The following is a 17189-nucleotide window of genomic DNA, read 5'->3' on the forward strand; positions in this document are numbered from 1 at the left end:
TCAGCTTCAGCTAAGCTGCAGTTGTTGCGACAAAACTCCTCAGCCACAAACACCTACTGAGTGATCTGCCAACAAAACAAAAATTGTCTTAGAATGCAACAATGTCTAATGATTTAACGAAAGGGTAGAAGAGTGACTTACCATTGCAAGATCCCTTTTAAGGGATAGAAAGAGCTCAAGTTAAGAGAACCGCCTGTAGGCCTCCATATCCTGAGGGAGGAGTACTGGCTGCTCCAAAGCCTCAGCTATGTACCCTGCTCGGCCCCTATTGTATTCTCGGACCGATGCAGTGTAAGGGATAGCAACCCCATCCAGCTCCATCTTTGGGCTCCAAGTGCACGGTTGAGCATGCACTTTAGCCCGGTTCTCCTCCTCTCGGCTCTCTACGGAGGAAGCCCTTTTTATTCTTTTACCCCCGGGTGGTTTTTTGCTGCTTACCCTGGCGGTGCACCACTTCGCCTTTCTCAGGGATTTCAGCCGGCCTTTTCTTTTTTAGGTTCGGGTTAACCTTGAGGCCGAGGTCAGAAGGGACCTGAGGAGCGACTGGAGGAAGGTCCTGGGCCTGCGACTAAGCAGGAACCTTCAAAGATTGGCCTTTTCCTCGGGAGGACATCAATTCTTGTAAGGTTTTTCCTTTGCCAGCCATATTGTCTACCTCCTCGTCTGATGAGTCGTCCGAGCAGGCTATAATAATCGAAGCGCCGACCACGGAGTTTCGATCCTGCTCCCCTTCAAGGTCTGAAAGCTCAATCAAAGGGGCTTGATGAACCTCCTCTTCAAAATAGAACTCGTCTATCTCCTCCTCAAGAGAAAGACGAGATGATTCGGTCTCTCCTTCAACTAGTGCAGCAACGTCAAGGTTGTTTGGGGGAGGCAGTTGCACGGCTAGTGGAAGATTCCGAGCGCCAGGTAACACGATTGGCTTTAGATCTTGTCGGGCCAGAAACTTGGGCTTGGATACGTCAATCCTAGCCAACCTTGGACTACCAGCTCTTATGGTGTGGCCAATGGCTTGGAAAGAGCGGGAAAGTAGTCGGTAGCCCAAAACCAAATGACACGCACACAGCTGCCCGTCCTCGGTAACGTAGATTTCAGACCTTAGAAGATAGTTCAAGGCCGAAACGTTCACGTGGCTCAGCTTGGGGGCAACCAGAGCTCTATCTGCAATACAGCCGAGAAGGAGATTAGAGTTAAACTATAAAATTTGTGACTTAAGCAAAAAAGAGAGTGAATCCAAAGAGCTAAGCCCCCTTCCTAAAGGATTGGCCCTAAAGGCGCCACACCTGGAATTCCTGCCTGAGTTGGACAATGAAAACCATCGCTCCACTCTCCTGAGGCAATGAGGAAGTCATCCTTCATAGTCTTATTGGATATGGGGAGGCAGGAGATTAACCTAACCACCTCGAACCGAGATTTAAGGTAATACCCTCCTTTCTCGACGTAGTGGCACTCATACAGGTGAACCACATCATGCCAGGTCAGGCCTAGACCCATCCGCTCGTTCAAGACATCTATACAGCCTAATACCCTGAACATGTTCGGAGCGCACTGATGCAGTGTCAACCTATGATGGAACAAGTAGTCTTGGGTAATCCTACGCATAGGGATTGTCATTCCTCCTTCAATGAAGGCAATCATAGGAATGACAACTTCACCCACGTCTCTATCTATCAATACTCCTTCTGGGGGACAGTACTGTAGAACCACTCCCTGCGGGATGTGGTATTTTGCCCTAAGGGCCTCTATGGCGGCCGGAGTGTCTACGAAGTCCTTGAATCTACCCATCTAAGTTGAACTGGGGGGGGGGGGCGGAAATAAAAATCGAGGAGAAAGGTGAAATCCGATAAGAAATTCGAAGCAATGAAACGATCGGAACTTACGCGTATCTTCACAAACAACCAGTGAGATGCTTGAAAATCTCTTCTAGGAAGGACGCTTCGCGGAAACGGTTATGGAAATTTGAAGAATGGAGGTGCTCGTAGATTTCTGGGCGCTGGAGTTCTCTGGGGTTCTCTAGACTTCTGATATGCAGATAGAAAAGAAAAGATGAGCCTCTCTAGCGCTTTATATAGCAAGAGAGAGAGAGAGAAAACCACTCCCGCTCAAGAATTCGAGGAAAAATGCTGGCCGTCAGATTCGCGTCTCGCCGTTGGATGAAGGAGACATAAAGCTACCTAGAGTAAATAGCTGCGCCTCGTAAATTGTAGCGCGTTAAAAGTAACTGCCCGCACGCGCGAACCAAGATCTCATTAATTCCATCCTTTGTACATGTGAAAACCCCGCTTTTCTCCTCGGAAAGAGATCAAAAACCGAAGTTTTGAGGGGCTATTGTGGGGACTAGCCCAGAATAATAGGTTGACTGGGCCTTAGGCCCGTCCGAGGAGGCATTCGTCCGAGGAGGCGTCGTGGTCCAGAATCCTTATTCATGCCCACTGGCAAAGAGAACATGTCCGAGGAGTAATTCCTCCTCGGACATTCCAAAATCCGGGTCAAAGGTGCGCCCCAGCTACTGTAGCCCTCCCTCCAAGTACGTAAAAAGAAAGGAAACCCAAAATATCTCAGCAAAAGCTGCCTCCACCATATTAAATGCACCACAACTACTCTCCTGGCCGCATTAATGAAGAGAAGACCCCTGAACAGTGTTACCTTGGCCACTGCAACTCACAAAAGAACTAATAAGGGTGTCTGATGGAACAAGTGCTCAAGTAGGGGTTTGGATGATCAACAAGTGTAAAGCCAAGATGATAGGAGAGGGCCTATATAATATGTAAAGGTCCCTCAAGAGAGGGGGATGAAAGACAAAGAAAAAGAGAGGAGAGAACCCTGTAGAGAAATTTTATTTGCATGAATCTGTGCCCATTAATCAAGTTTGAGACCTGATCATTTGAGAAGGATCTCTCTTCATTGCTACCTCCTTTTGTTCTCGTTTCTGTATCCCCTGAACCCATGCAACAAACCGTCTAAACTAACTGAAGTCAAGTTCTTTAGCCCATACTCTATAAAAAATTCATTGTGTGGGACCTTTTGGACCAAGACTTGACCAACAAGGATCGGGTCAACTAAAACCGTGTCCTTACATTATGAATTCCAAAGAATTAGTCATATTAGAATTTGAAGGAATTAAAATTCAATTCCAAAGAATTAGTCAGATTAGAATTCTCATTTTACTCCATTAAAATGGTAGAGTCGAGGACTCCATTGATGGGGTAGAGTCAAGGACTCCAATAATGGGGTAGAATTAAAGACTACAATTAATTTGGTAGTGAAAGAATTTTTATTTGGTAATGTTCAAATAGGATTTGAGAGTCAAGGACTCTTGTATAAAGTTTCATGCATAGAGTTAGGAACTCCTCATGAAACCCAACCTTATTTGTTTTACCAAACAAAAATTATTTGAAGAAGGGTGAGAGAAAGATTTTGGTAGTGGGAGAATTTTTATTTGGTAATGTTCAAATAGGATTAATGAGTTAGGGACTCTTATATAAAGTTTCATGCATAGAGTTAGGAACTCCTCATGAAATCCAACCCTATTTGTTTTACCAAAAAAAAATTATTTGAGAGAGAGAGAGAGAGAGAGAGAGAGAGAGAGAAGAAAGGAATTGATGAAATCCTATATACAAATTGTAAGGACACGATTCGTAACGAACCGTAACAGTGTTGGGTTCGCACGTAAAAAGGCCCAAACAATATCATTTGTAGAGCGTGGGTTTGAAAGGCTAGACCTTAGTCACCAGACGGTGGGTCTTTCGTGGTGTTCATACTTGGTTAAGTCGTTTTCGTCTTAGGAGTCTTTCTCCTAGAGGCGGGCTGCGAGGCTCTGGTTTTTGGCCATTTTTTCCAACCCTCTCCTTGGTGCACTAACTTTTACGTTATATAGTCCTTCTTGGTTGATCTTAACCCTCCACTTGTTGGTCAGGCAGGTGCTTACTTTTGTACCCGTCCCATCAGCTGTCCCATATTTTTTTTTCTGTTAGTTGTGATGATTGAAGTTACACCGTCCAAGCGTCTTTTCTCATTAACATGATCAGAACGCTGACAGGTGCATTTAATGCGGAGGGAACGTATTTTCCTTTCAACCAATTTTGCACCGTACCTCCACGTGGGCCCTATTCCACTCACATCCCCTTCAGGAGACTGTTTGGGGATAGCCATCACCAAGACGTTGCTCTTCTCACCGAAGTCCTAGAGTGCCGAGGATAGGGTCGTCCTCAGCTATTCCCCTTAACACCTCGGCCTTTGATCACTCGTCCTCGGCACGGGCCCCGAGCTCGGATAAAGTGTGGGCCGGATCATAAGCTCCCCGGCCCTACACAAATCTATGTTGCGTAATCCTCCTCTGCTTGATGTTACTCTCGCCGTCCGTGCCTCTCTTTTTTTTGTTCTCTATGTCTTTGCTATGTGTGTGTACTTGCTCTCTTTTTGTGTCTCTGCTTTTTTTTTTTTCTTTTTTTTTTTTCATCTTGTGCGTGCCTCTCTCTATTTATAGAGAGATTCCAAAGAAGCTGTTCCTTATTCTTCTCTCAACTGATCAGATCATGGAGTAGTTTTCTTCGGTTTTTCCTCCACAACTCCTAATTTCATTTTATGCCGTGACCTACTTTTTTTTTTTTTTTTTTTTCGTTGCTTTTTAGTCTTCTTCTTTTTAGGGTGAGTTTGGTTCAGCTTTTTGAAAAAGTGCATAATGAAAAAGTGGAGTTTTCAAAAAGTGCATAATGAAAAATTGCTTTTTCAAAAAGTTGAGTGTTTGGTAAAAGCTGTTAAAAAGTGCTTTTTAAAAAAGCTAAGTGTTTGGCTAACACTTATAAAAGTGACAGTTTGAAAGATAAATTACCAAAAAGGACAATGTATATAAGAGAGTTTATTTCATACTTAAATCAATATTGTGAAATTATTTTTTTCTCACCAATATTAGCTAATAATAACCTACCACTTAAGATTTATTATGAAAGTATTGTGATAATTTATACTGATTTTAATTTGAACGTACTATTATAATTATTTTTTTCAATTTCTAAACAAATTAATTTTTTCTCACCAATATTAACTAATAATAACACACCACTTAAGATTTATTGTAAAAATATTGTAACAGTATTTCTCAATTTTAATTTCTTATTCTTTATTTTATGTTTCCCTTATTTTATTTTATTTTTTTATCCATATTTTCTTCTCTCTTTTTTTTCCCTTTTTTTCCTCCTCCACACACATACCCTTCATTTTTTTTTCTTTATTTTCTTTTTTCCTCCCTTTCGCTGCCACTTCCTCCACATACATGCCCCTACTTTTTTTTTTCTTTATTTCCTTATTTTTCCCTTCCACTTTACACTCCACACCACTCCAGAATGTTCCACTTTGTTCAAACCCCTCTCTCATCCCTCAAGCCGGCTCAAGGTTCTCTGCATCTCTTTTTTTTTTTTGACACTTCGAAAGCTAATGATGATGATGAAGAAGATGAAGATGATGATGATGATGATGAAGTCTCTGCATCTCTTTTTTCGTCCTTTTTCTTTATTTCCTTATTTTGTCTTTCCTTCTTTATTCTTTTTTTTTTCACACTCCAGAGAAGAAGATGATGATGATGATGATGAAGATGAACATGATTGAAACATAAGGATTTTGGGATTTTGGGTTTTTTTTTCTATGGATTTTGGGTTAATTTTGAGTTGGGTTTGGGATGGGTTTTTCAATGGGATTTGAGTTGATTTTAAGTTGTTTTTGTGTTGATTTTGAGTTATTTTTGGTTTGGTTTTGTTGATTCTGTGTTCGGAATATCAAAGGTTGAAATGGGTTTTGTTGATTGTGGGGGTAGACCGGTGAAGAAGCAGAGGAAGATGAAGAGGAAGAACTAAGTGATGGGTATTTCGATATTTTCAATATTGCAATGGTAATAATACAAAACGCGCATAGCGCGTTTTCATTTATGGACCCTCAGGGGTCCATAAGCCCTTTTGCGTTTCCCCTTAATTTTTTCTCAGTACTCGAAACGCAATTTTTATAAAAAAGTTGCGTTTTGAATTTTACCAAACGCATATTTTGGTTTAGCTTTTTACAAAAAGTCCTTTTTGGTTCAAAAAGTGGAAACAAACGGGATCTTAGTTTGTGAGAGGCTGACAGACCACTTTCACCAAACCGTGTTCCTCACTTTCTGGTGGTGACACTTCTTTATTCACATTTCAGCTTTTCAATTTTTTTATTATTATATTTGCTTTGGCCATCTGTCACTCTTTATCTCATTTTTGTTTTATTTATTTATTTTATTTAGGGACAATGGCAGACTTACTTTTTGTTAATGCTATGCCCACCTTCCCTTATTTTTCTCACTTTAGTCCTTTCTTACAGGTAAAATAGAGGACTAGCAGACTAGCAGCTCTTCACCTCACGTGAACTCTTTTTAGAGTCTTTTTGGCTAAATATGGCAAATAATGAAGTTTATTAGTGTTATAGGTATTGTTCAAAGTTATTTGATAAAATAAGAAAAAAAATTGAATTTCAGCAACAGTATTGTCGAAATTGCAAGAAAAAGTACAATGTGTTAGGGGAGAGAGAAAATTGAATTTTAGTAATGAGATTACTGAAATTCTTGTCCTGCCCAAGCTCGGGGGCCGAAAGAGAACAATTGTGGCAACCAAGTTGCCGAAATTGTAGGGATGAGGAGAGAGAAAATATGAATTGTGGCAACCAAGTTGCCAAAAATGAAGGAAAAAAAAAGATGCTACGTCTACAATATTTTTACATCATTTTCACAACAAATTACAGGTGGTTAGTTGTTATTGGTTCAAATTTGAACTTAATACTAAGATTATATTTTTGCCCCAATAATAATAATCAGTAACAACCTGGCACTTAGGATTTTTTGTAAAAATGTTGTGGACATTTCATTTTTAAAAAAAAAAAAATTGTGATGCCGAAATAGAAGGAAAAAAAAAGTGACAAATTAATTTGTAGCAATAGTATTGCGGAAATAGATCACAATAAAGTGATTTGTGGCACTGACAAATTTATTTTCAGTTTCTGCTCCTTGTGGTTCACTGTTTCATGACTGCAAATTTTGTTCAATGGCCGAAATTGTTCAGGACTTTGTTACGTGCATAGTTTTCAAAACCGGACCGGACCGGGAGGTCGGACCGTTAAAATCGGGAACCAGGATGAAAACCGGTTTTTTAAGCCTAAAGAACCGGATTTTTTGTTAATTTCGTGAACCGTTAAAACCGGGGTTGGACCGCACGAACCGGTGAGAACCGTGCGGTCCAACCCCTTAACAATTTTTTTTTTTTTTACAATTTTATTCTATTTAATTAAATTATCCATCTCTTACAAGGAATAAAAGAAATTATAATTAAAATCCTTCAAAGATATTCAAATTTACTTCAAAAATTAATCATAAATTTTAATGTTTTCATGGTTATTATTTTATTTTATTAACTTTCTTATTTAATTATTAAATATATGCTTGAAAATCATTAAATTTCCCTCACATATTTAGATATATTGTCAATTTTGCTAGTTTTATAAATTTAATATCTATATTTAGGTTTTAATTAATTATTAAATTAATTATGACGTCATCACGGTTCGACCCCGATTCGACCTCGATTCGACCTCAAAAACCTTGAACCTCTCCCTTTTACGGTTCAATAAACGGTTCGGGTCTGAAAACCTTGGTTACATGCACTCATGTGCATGTGTGTTAGGCTTTAGATTAGTCTAAGACTGTATATTTTTTGTCGTGGCAATAGAGCTCAATTAATTGCATCCTTTATCAATTTGTCAAAGTGCATTAGATTAGTTTAGACTGTATATTTTTTGACGTGGCGATAGAGCTCAATTAATTGTATCCTTTATCAATTTGTCAAAGTGTTTTTGGCAATGCCATTACCACAATGACCGAAATTGTTCAGCACTTTGTTACGTGCACTCATGTGCATGTGTGCTAGGCTTTAGATTAGTCTAAGACTGTATATTTTTTGTCGTGGCAATAGAGCTCAATTAATTGTATCCTTTATCAATTTGTCAAAGTGTTTTTGTCAAAGTGCATTAGATTAGTTTAGACTGTATATTTTTTGACGTGGCGATAGAGCTCAATTAATTGTATCCTTTATCAATTTGTCAAAGTGTTTTTGGCAATGCCATTACCACAAATCACTTTATTGTGATCTATTTCGGTAATACTATTGCCACAAATTAATTTGTCACCTTTATTTATTTATTTATTTATTTTGGGCAATGCCATTGCCACAAATCAATTTGCCACTTCTTTTTTTTTTCCTTCTATTTCGGCACTATAATTTTTTTTTAGAAATGATATCCACAACATTTTCATAATATTTTTACAAAAAATCCTAAGTGACATGTTGTTACTAATTATTATTATTGGGCCAAAAAGGTAATCTTAGTGTTAGGTTCAAATTTGAACCAATAACAACTAACCACCTGTAATTTGTTGTAAAAATGTTGTGGACGTAGCATCTTTTTTTTCCTTCATTTTCAGCAACCTGGTTGCCACAATTCATATTTTCTCTCTCCTCATCCCTTCAATTTCAGCAACTTGGTTGCCACAATTGTTTTATCTTTCGAACACTCCCCCTAGCATGCACTTGGGGCACTTCATGGGCAGAGCTTGGGCAGGACAAGAATTTCAGTAATCTCATTACCAAAATTCAATTTTCTCTCTCCCCTAACACATTGTACTTTTTCTTGCAATTTCGGCAACACCTCAATCTCTTTTCTCATTTTGCCAAATAATTTTGAACAGTACCTATAACACCAATAAACTTCGTTTTTTTGCAATATTTAACCAAAAGACTCCCCCAAAATTGGTTAAGCTAGCCCTGTGTTAAAGAGCTAAAATATTCAAGCTAAAACTAATACATAGATATGGCAAATCATTACTGTTGAAACTAAAAAAATAGTGTCATTAAAAAGAATGTCATTTCACGGCTTGTGGACTATAGTGCCACATCACGGCTTGTGGATTAGTTAATATGATGAGACCAAACATGTGATGGTCTACAAAAAGAGTCTTTTGGCCGAATATTGCTAAATCTAGAGTTTATTTGCGTTATAGGTACTGTTCCAACTTATTTAGGGAATTGAGGAAAAAGAGTGAATTTCGGCAACGGTGTTGCCAAAATTTAACAAAAGTATGAGAGAGAAAGAGAAAAAGTGGGAGAGAGAAAATTTTGAATTTCGGTAATCACATTACCGAAATTCTTGCTGCCCAAACATGCTGACCGAAAACCAGCCGAGGACAAAACCGTGAGGGACTGGCTCCCCAAAGCGGACAAAAACTGCTTAATGGCGAGTTGTGTACTCACATTAATATTGATACAAAGTAAATTCTAAATTCATATTTTCTCATTATATTAAATTTTATATGGATATTTAGGTTTGATTAAAATATTTTATTTTTAAAAAGAAAAATAACTTATGACAAGTGACAACATATCTAAAAAAAAAAATGCTTAAAATAAAAGGAACCGGTTCTATATTAATATTAAAAAAAAATCCTGGGTTAAAATTAAAAAAGAAAAAGATAAGTGATATAACAAACTCCGGTTTTTCTCTCCTCACACGGCAAATTCTGGATAGACTCACAGGGAAGGATTTGGAGACTAGGGCGATGGTCCTTGTATAACAGAGTAACAAAAGTCTAACTAATATGCCTAGTGGTTGAGCCAGCCTTGAAGTTTAACATATTATTGTTTCTTGAATTTATTACAACACCAACCTTTTATGATAGAAAACATGATTTATAATAGAAAACTATAATTTAATTAAAATAAAATTTAAAGTATAAAACAATAGAACTTTTTTTTTTGTTGAGAAGAATAAAAGAATAGAACTTGATTTATCAAAGCAAGATTGCAACTTTACTAAATGAATATATCTAAAAAAATTAATTTCTCACATAAATCAATAGATTAATATTGATACAAAGTAAATTATAAATTTAGATTGCAACTTTACTAAATGAAAATATATTAAAGATTAATTTATCAAATAAATCGATAAATTAATATTGATACAAAGTAAATTCTAAATTCATATTTTCTCATTATATTAAATTTTATACGGATATTTAGATTTGATTAAAATAATTGATATTTTTAAAAAGCAAAATAACTTATGACAAGTGACATCATATCTAAAAGAAATACTTAAAATAAAAGGAACCGTTTCTATATTAATATTAAAAATAATCCAAGGTTAAAATTAAAAAAGAAAAAGATAAGTGATGTAACAAATCCCAGTTTTTCCCTCCTCACATGACAAATTCTGGATAGACTCACAGGGAAGGATTTGGAGACTAGGGCGATGGTCCTTATGTAACAGAGTAACAATAGTCAAACTAATGTGCCTAGTGGTTGAGCCGGTCTTAAAGTTTAACACATTATTGTTTCATGAATTTGTTACAATACCAGCTGTAAGGACACGATTTTGTAACGAACCGTAACAGTGTTGGGTTCGCACGTAAAAAGGCCCAAACAATATCATTTGTAGAGCATGGGTTTGAAAGGCTAGGCCTTGGTCACCAAACAGTGGATTTTTTGTGATATCCATACATGGTTAAGTCGTCTTCGCCCCTGGAGTCTTTCTCTTGGAGGCGGGCTGGAAGGCTCTGGTTTTTGGCCATTTTTCCCAGCCCCCCTTTTTGGCGCACTAACTTTTACATTATATAGTCCTTCTTGGTTGATCCTAGCCCTCCACTTGTTGGTCAGGCAGGTGCTCACTTCTGTACCTGTCCCATCAGCTATCCCCTCTTACTTTCTGTTAGTTGCGAGGATCGAAGTTACACCGTCCAAGCGTCTTTTCTCATTAACATGATCAGGACGTTGGCCGGTGCATTTAATGCGGAGGGGACGTATTTTTCTTGAACCTATCTTGCACCGTACCTCCATGTGGGCCCTATTCCACTCACATCCCCTTCAGGGGACTATTTGGGGATGGCCTTCACTAAGACGTTCCGCTTCTCATCAAAGTCTTGGAGTACCAAGGATAGGGTCGTCCTCAACTGTTCCCCTTAACCCCTCGGCCTTTGATCATTCGTCCTCGGCACACTACCTCCTCGGTACGGGCCCTGAGCTCGGATAGAGCGTGGGCCGAATCATAAGCTCCCCGGCCCTACAATAGCCCCTCAAAATCCTGCTATCCGACTCCTCGAACGGATAGGAGGGTTTTGATGACATCATATATATGCCAATGCCTGTCCATCCTTGTCACCTATCGGTTCCCGAGGCTTTTTATCTGCCCTAGATACATTCCTAGAGCCCTTGGAAGGCGAAACTTGGCCTCATTAAATACGGGCGGCTTTGTGTTTCCCATGTTCTTCGGCATGATGAAGATCGAACGGTCGTGATCCCTTGGTCTTTATGGGCGGGAAAATTTGTGCAGTTGCCCTAGAAAGTATAAGAGATTTTTTGGAACGGATCTGTCTCTTCAGTTTTGCACTTAAGAGTTCTAACGCGTATATTCTGGGTTCATCTGAATTTTCGTCCAAATTCAAGTCTATCTCTAGCACAAAAAGCCTATCCGAAGCGCTTTTCCTCTTTTATGTAAGTTCCCTACCTCCATTAACTCGTGCTTTTTCTTTTCTGAGTTTGTTTTTCATTGATTCCCTTTTTTTTCTCCCGTCACGGGTTGGGTTTGTTTGGTAAATCATAGAGATGGCTAAATTGTGACTGAGGAAATTAGTAGATACTGAAGAGGCGATGAATAAGTTCATCGTCGATTATGGGATTCCTCCCAACGTAAGTCTGAGGCATTGCAAGATGGGAGAGTGGCATTATAAGAGGGAAACGGGTGCGGTAGTAATTCCCGTCCTCGCCTTTGTAGAGGGGGGCATGAGAATCCCAATGGGGCCGGTAACGAGGGGTTACCTCAGGTACTTCCGATTAGCCCCCACTCAGTGCGCCGGCAACGTTTTTAGGATTCTGGGTTGCGTGGACGCTTTAAACGAGAAGATGGGGTTAAGACTGACCCACCATGATGTGAACTGGTGCTATAATCTTCAAAAGTTGAAGGGGAAAATCTTTTACATGAAGTCAAGGGGCGAAAGGGTTCGATTAATCCAATGCCTCCCTGACTCCAACAAAGGATTAAATAAGGATTTCTTTATCGTCTCTGGTGAATGGCACGATGGCAATCCATGCCCCATAGCAGAAGGAGAACCAGGTGGGGTACTGGGAATGGAAGGGCGATGAGCCTTAACGCCATTCTAATCTGACGTTATTTGGTAACTAACCATGCATGCGTGTTTTTCTTTTTGTAGATCCAAACGCCTACCAACGGCATTTTCACTTAATCAATCGGGTGGACTTGGAGACCGTCTTACAAGCCGCAGTTTTCGTAAATGACGGAGATGGTCAAGTCCGAGCAACTCACAAAATACTAGGGTATCCTCCTGTTCAGAAGTCATTTGCGGATGCAAGTCACATGATCAGCGCCAGCCGTCCTTGGCTTCCAAAAATTACCATGGTTGAGACAAGATTTTTAATCTCCCAGGAACCATCTGTCCCCGAGAACATCCCACAGGTGGGCCTCTCCTCGTCTCATCAAGTAGCAGAGGATGAAGGCGAGCTAGATCGGCCCGAGGAAGGTTTTGGGGTATTTGACCTAGCCCTCCAATCCGAGGATCCTTCTGGTGATATAGGTGACATAGCCTTGTCCGAGGCGGTATTGTCGTCAGTAGGCACCTCTTCTCAAGCCGAGATGGGACTCAAGAGAAAGCCCCTGACCCCCTTTCTCCAACTCCTCGAGGGCCAACCTGGGAAGGATACGCAGGGAACGCCACAACCCAATGCTCCTTTCCCACCACCTCGGCCCCAGATTATCCAGACCAGGTCATCTTCCACTAAGTCACAGCCACAATCCCCCCGCCCCGAACTTCCTGCTTCCTCCCAACCAACTCGGCCTCCTCGACCTGAAGGCACTGATTCGAAGAGAAAGAGGAGCCCCAAGGGCAAGGAAGTCATGGACGAGGGAAAATCCCAACCTTCTAAGGAGAAGGAGGCTCCGCGCACTAAACAACTGAAGATTGGACACCAGAGCAAGGGTAAAGAAATTGAATTCCAATCCTCTCAAGGCAAGGGAAAGGGGATTGAGGCCCAGTCCTCGCCGAGTGCCTGGCTTCCTGCCCCAATGCTTCACGGGGGTCCGCTATTGAAAACTACATCCATGAGGGACCCTGAAGACGGCGAGGGTGGCTACGTGGCAAATGCACTAGGGAGAACCATGCTACTCCCTACTGACATGGACGGTCTGAGAAAAATGAGGATGCAGGAGGTCTTCTTTAGTACTAAGAGGTACTTGGACATGGTAAGGTTTCTTGAAACCTAAAACTTTATTAATTCTCGCTCCTGGTTCGTTATTAACTATGCGTTTATTTCCTTTGCCAGGCTCTCCAGGCCATCTATAGGATGGAGGAAGAGGTGAACAATAAGAGTAAGGTGATCGAGACTGAACGCACCAAGCGCATAACGGCCTCGAAGACTCTCCAAGCCTCTGAGGATGAACTCACCAAGGCCAAGGCTGACCTAACAGCCGCAATTCACGAAAGAGATAGCGCCTCGACGGGCCTAGCTAGCGCTCAAAAACAGGCCGAGGACCAAACAAAGCATCTGCTTGAAGCCGAGGATCAGTTGCAAATAGCCAAAGATCTGATCGATGGTTTAAATAAGAAGCTGGCCGCGGCCGAGCATGACAAAGGGGTGGCGGAATATGCCCGTGATGAAGCCCTAAAGGCCAAACAGGAGGCCGAGTTTGCCAGAAATGAGGTAGAGGTTGCCAAGGAAATGGCGGAGGATGATGGTTATAATGCGGGGGTGGCTGAAACTCAAGCCATCCTTAAAGCCCAGATTCCTGGAGTATGCAGGCTTTATTGCTCCCAGGTTTGGGAAGAGGCATTGAAGCGAGCTGGGGTGGACGCTTCATCTAATTTGTGGATGGCGGAGAACATATTCTACCCTGCAGCCATTCGCGAGGCCACTCCCTCCAGTTCCGTGGCTATGGGTGACCAACCCGAGGAAGGGGTCACTCAGTCGGAAGACTTACAGGTCAGCGGCTCTCCTGGCAAGATGCTCAAAGAAGGAGAACTTCAGGATGTGATAGAAATATCTCAGCATACGGATCCTGAGGCACCTAAAGAGGTTACTGAGCCCGTGGTTGGCACTCAGGTGTCTAGTGCTGAGGAGCCAGCCACACTTGCCCAGCCCCCACAGGCAATTCCCCTTGCTGTGGTCTCCAAGAGTACCGATACTGACCCTGTTCAGCCTTCCCCAGAAGGGGCTATCCTCCAGGGTGCCAAAGCTGATTCCATTCCCAGGACGTGGCCGACACAGAACCAAAGAAATAGAAACCTTGGCTAGGTTCCGTATTTGTTTTCAGTTTAACAATTAACTTGTTTCTTTTTCATTTTGAAAACTTTGTAATCTACTGGCAGTTTGGACCTGTTGAATATGTATATATGAAATCTTTTTCTTCCTCTTTCCCTTTAATTACTTGTTAGTTGCCCTTGTCGATACTTACTATTGTTTATGAGTTCTGAACTAATTTATCTTAACATGTTTGAATATTTGCGCATGCGATACATTTTAACATCATATTTCAAAACCATAGCTTACCTGCACCTGCAGAGCCTCGGACTCATTTCTAACCCTTATTCAACGAAGATATAGGCACCATTTTAGATGTCATCTGTAATAGCAAAGTCCTGCTTAGAGCCCAGGTTTCTTTAAAGTGATTGGTTTCCACATAGGTTTGAGTCCGAGAACCATATGATACCTTGGTTCTGTCCAAAACTTGATTTCGATATTGATAAGTAGTTGGTTTCCCCATAGGCTTGAGTCCGAGGACCATGCAATGCCTTGGTTCTGTCCAAAACTTGATTTCGATATTGATAAGTAGTTGGTTTCCCCATAGGTTTGAGTTCGAGGACTATACAATACCCTGGTTCTGTCCAAAACTCAGTTTTCTCATCTAAGTAGTTGGTTTACCCATAGGTTTGAGTCCGAGGACCATACAATACTTTGGTTCTGTCCAAAACTCAGTTTTCTCATCCAAGTAGTTGGTTTCCCCATAGGTTTGAGTCCGAGGACCATACAATACCTTGGTTCTGTCCAAAACTCAGTTTTCTCATCTAAGTAGTTGGTTTCCCCATAGGTTTGAGTCCGAGGACATACAATACCTTGATTCTGTCAAAAACTCAGTTTTCTCATCTAAGTAGTTGGTTTCCCCATAGGTTTGAGTCCGAGGACCATACAATACCTTGGTTCTGTCCAAAACTCAGTTTTCTCATCTAAGTAGTTGGTTTCCCCATAGGTTTGAGTCCGAGGACCATACAATACCTTGGTTCTGTCCAAAACTCAGTTTTCTCATCTAAGTAGTTAGTTTCCCCATAGGTTTAAATCCGAGGACCATACAATACCCTGGTTCTGTCCAAAACTCAGTTTTCTCATCTAAGTAGTTGGTTTCCCCATAGGTTTGAGCCCGAGGACCATACAATACCTTGGTTCTGTCCAAAACTTAGTTTTCTCATCTAAGTAGTTGGTTTCCCCATAGGTTTGAGTCTGAGGACCATACAATACCTTGGTTCTATCCAAAACTCAGTTTTTTGGCGTGGGACCTTGGCTTTAAGGGAATTAGCTCCTCGGCCAAGCCCCTAGAGCCATCTATGCGATTGACGCTACCAAGCGTAGCCCCTAGTCAAGAATCATAGCCCCTAGCGGAACTTTACACTAGAACTCTATAACCAACTGTTAGAAATGACAAAGGAACTCTCTCGACCTACTGCCTATGCCAACACACAAGCCTTCCCCACAGACGGCGCCAATTGTAAGGACACGATTTTGTAACGAACCGTAACAGTGTTGGGTTCGCACGTAAAAATGCCCAAACAATATCATTTGTAGAGCATGGGTTTGAAAGGTAGACCTTGGTCACCAGGCGGTGGGTTTTTCGTGATATCCATACATGCTTAAGTCGTCTTCGCCCCTGAAATCTTTCTCCTGGAGGCAGGCTGAAAGGCTCTAGTTTTTGGCCATTTTTCCCAGCCCCCCTTTTTGGCGCACTAACTTTTACATTATATAGTCCTTCTTGGTTGATCCTAGCCCTCCACTTGTTGGTCAGGCAGGTGCTCACTTCTGTACCTGTCTCATCAGCTGTCCCCTCTTACTTTCTGTTAGTTGCAAGGATCGAAGTTACACCGTCCAAGCGTCTTTTCTCATTAACATGATCAGGACGTTGGCCGGTGCATTTAATGCAGAGGGGACGTATTTTTCTTGAACCTATTTTGCACCGTACCTCCATGTGGGCCCTATTCCACTCACATCCCCTTCAGGGGACTATTTGGGGATGGCCTTCACTAAGACGTTGCGTTTCTCATCAAAGTCTTGGAGTGCCGAAGATAGGGTCGTCCTCAACTGTTCCCCTTAACCCCTCGGCCTTTGATCATTCGTCCTCGGCACACTACCTCCTCGGCACGGGCCCTGAGCCCGGATAGAGCGTGGGCCGGATCATAAGCTCCCCGACCTTACACCAGCCTTTTATGAAAAGTATGAGGGTTAGGTTAGAGAAGGTGTTTGATATCAAATAATATCATGTCAGTAATATCAAAATTCAATAAATGTGAGACATGTTAACAACGGTTAATAGAAAGTGGTATGCACTATGCTAAGAAAGTCCATTGAAGAATAAGAAGAGGGACTAAAGTGGCAGCCTTACTTCCATTTCAATTAATTGGTAAATACTATTTGGTAGTTGTGTCTTGTCAAGGTGTTGTGAAATTTCATCCATATTTCCTATGATTAGGTATTGTTTGGAAACTATGCTACTGTAGTTTACAAGATGATTTGTTACTTGCACCCTATTGACCTATCAATGTTGTTCCTTTCAATTCTTTTTGTACTCTTCTCAATTTCAGTGGAGAAATTATCTTTGGTTTTCATTAATTGTTGGCGCATGATTTTCCAATCAAGAAGTGTTAACAATTATCAATTCATCCAAAGGAGGGGTTAATAATAGCTACTCACCCTAAACAATAGTAGTGTTTGCAATATGCACTCTTAAACTTTAACATATTGTCATCAATACAATAATTTAAAATCATTTTGCTATATCTACTCACCATCCAAACTAGCATATAAATTCATGTTACTTGGTGTAATTGCTATTATAATTTTGGGTCGGCTAAGTTT

The sequence above is a fragment of the Quercus lobata genome, chromosome 2, assembly GCF_001633185.2.
Source record: "Quercus lobata isolate SW786 chromosome 2, ValleyOak3.0 Primary Assembly, whole genome shotgun sequence".
Classification (NCBI taxonomy): domain Eukaryota; kingdom Viridiplantae; phylum Streptophyta; class Magnoliopsida; order Fagales; family Fagaceae; genus Quercus; species Quercus lobata.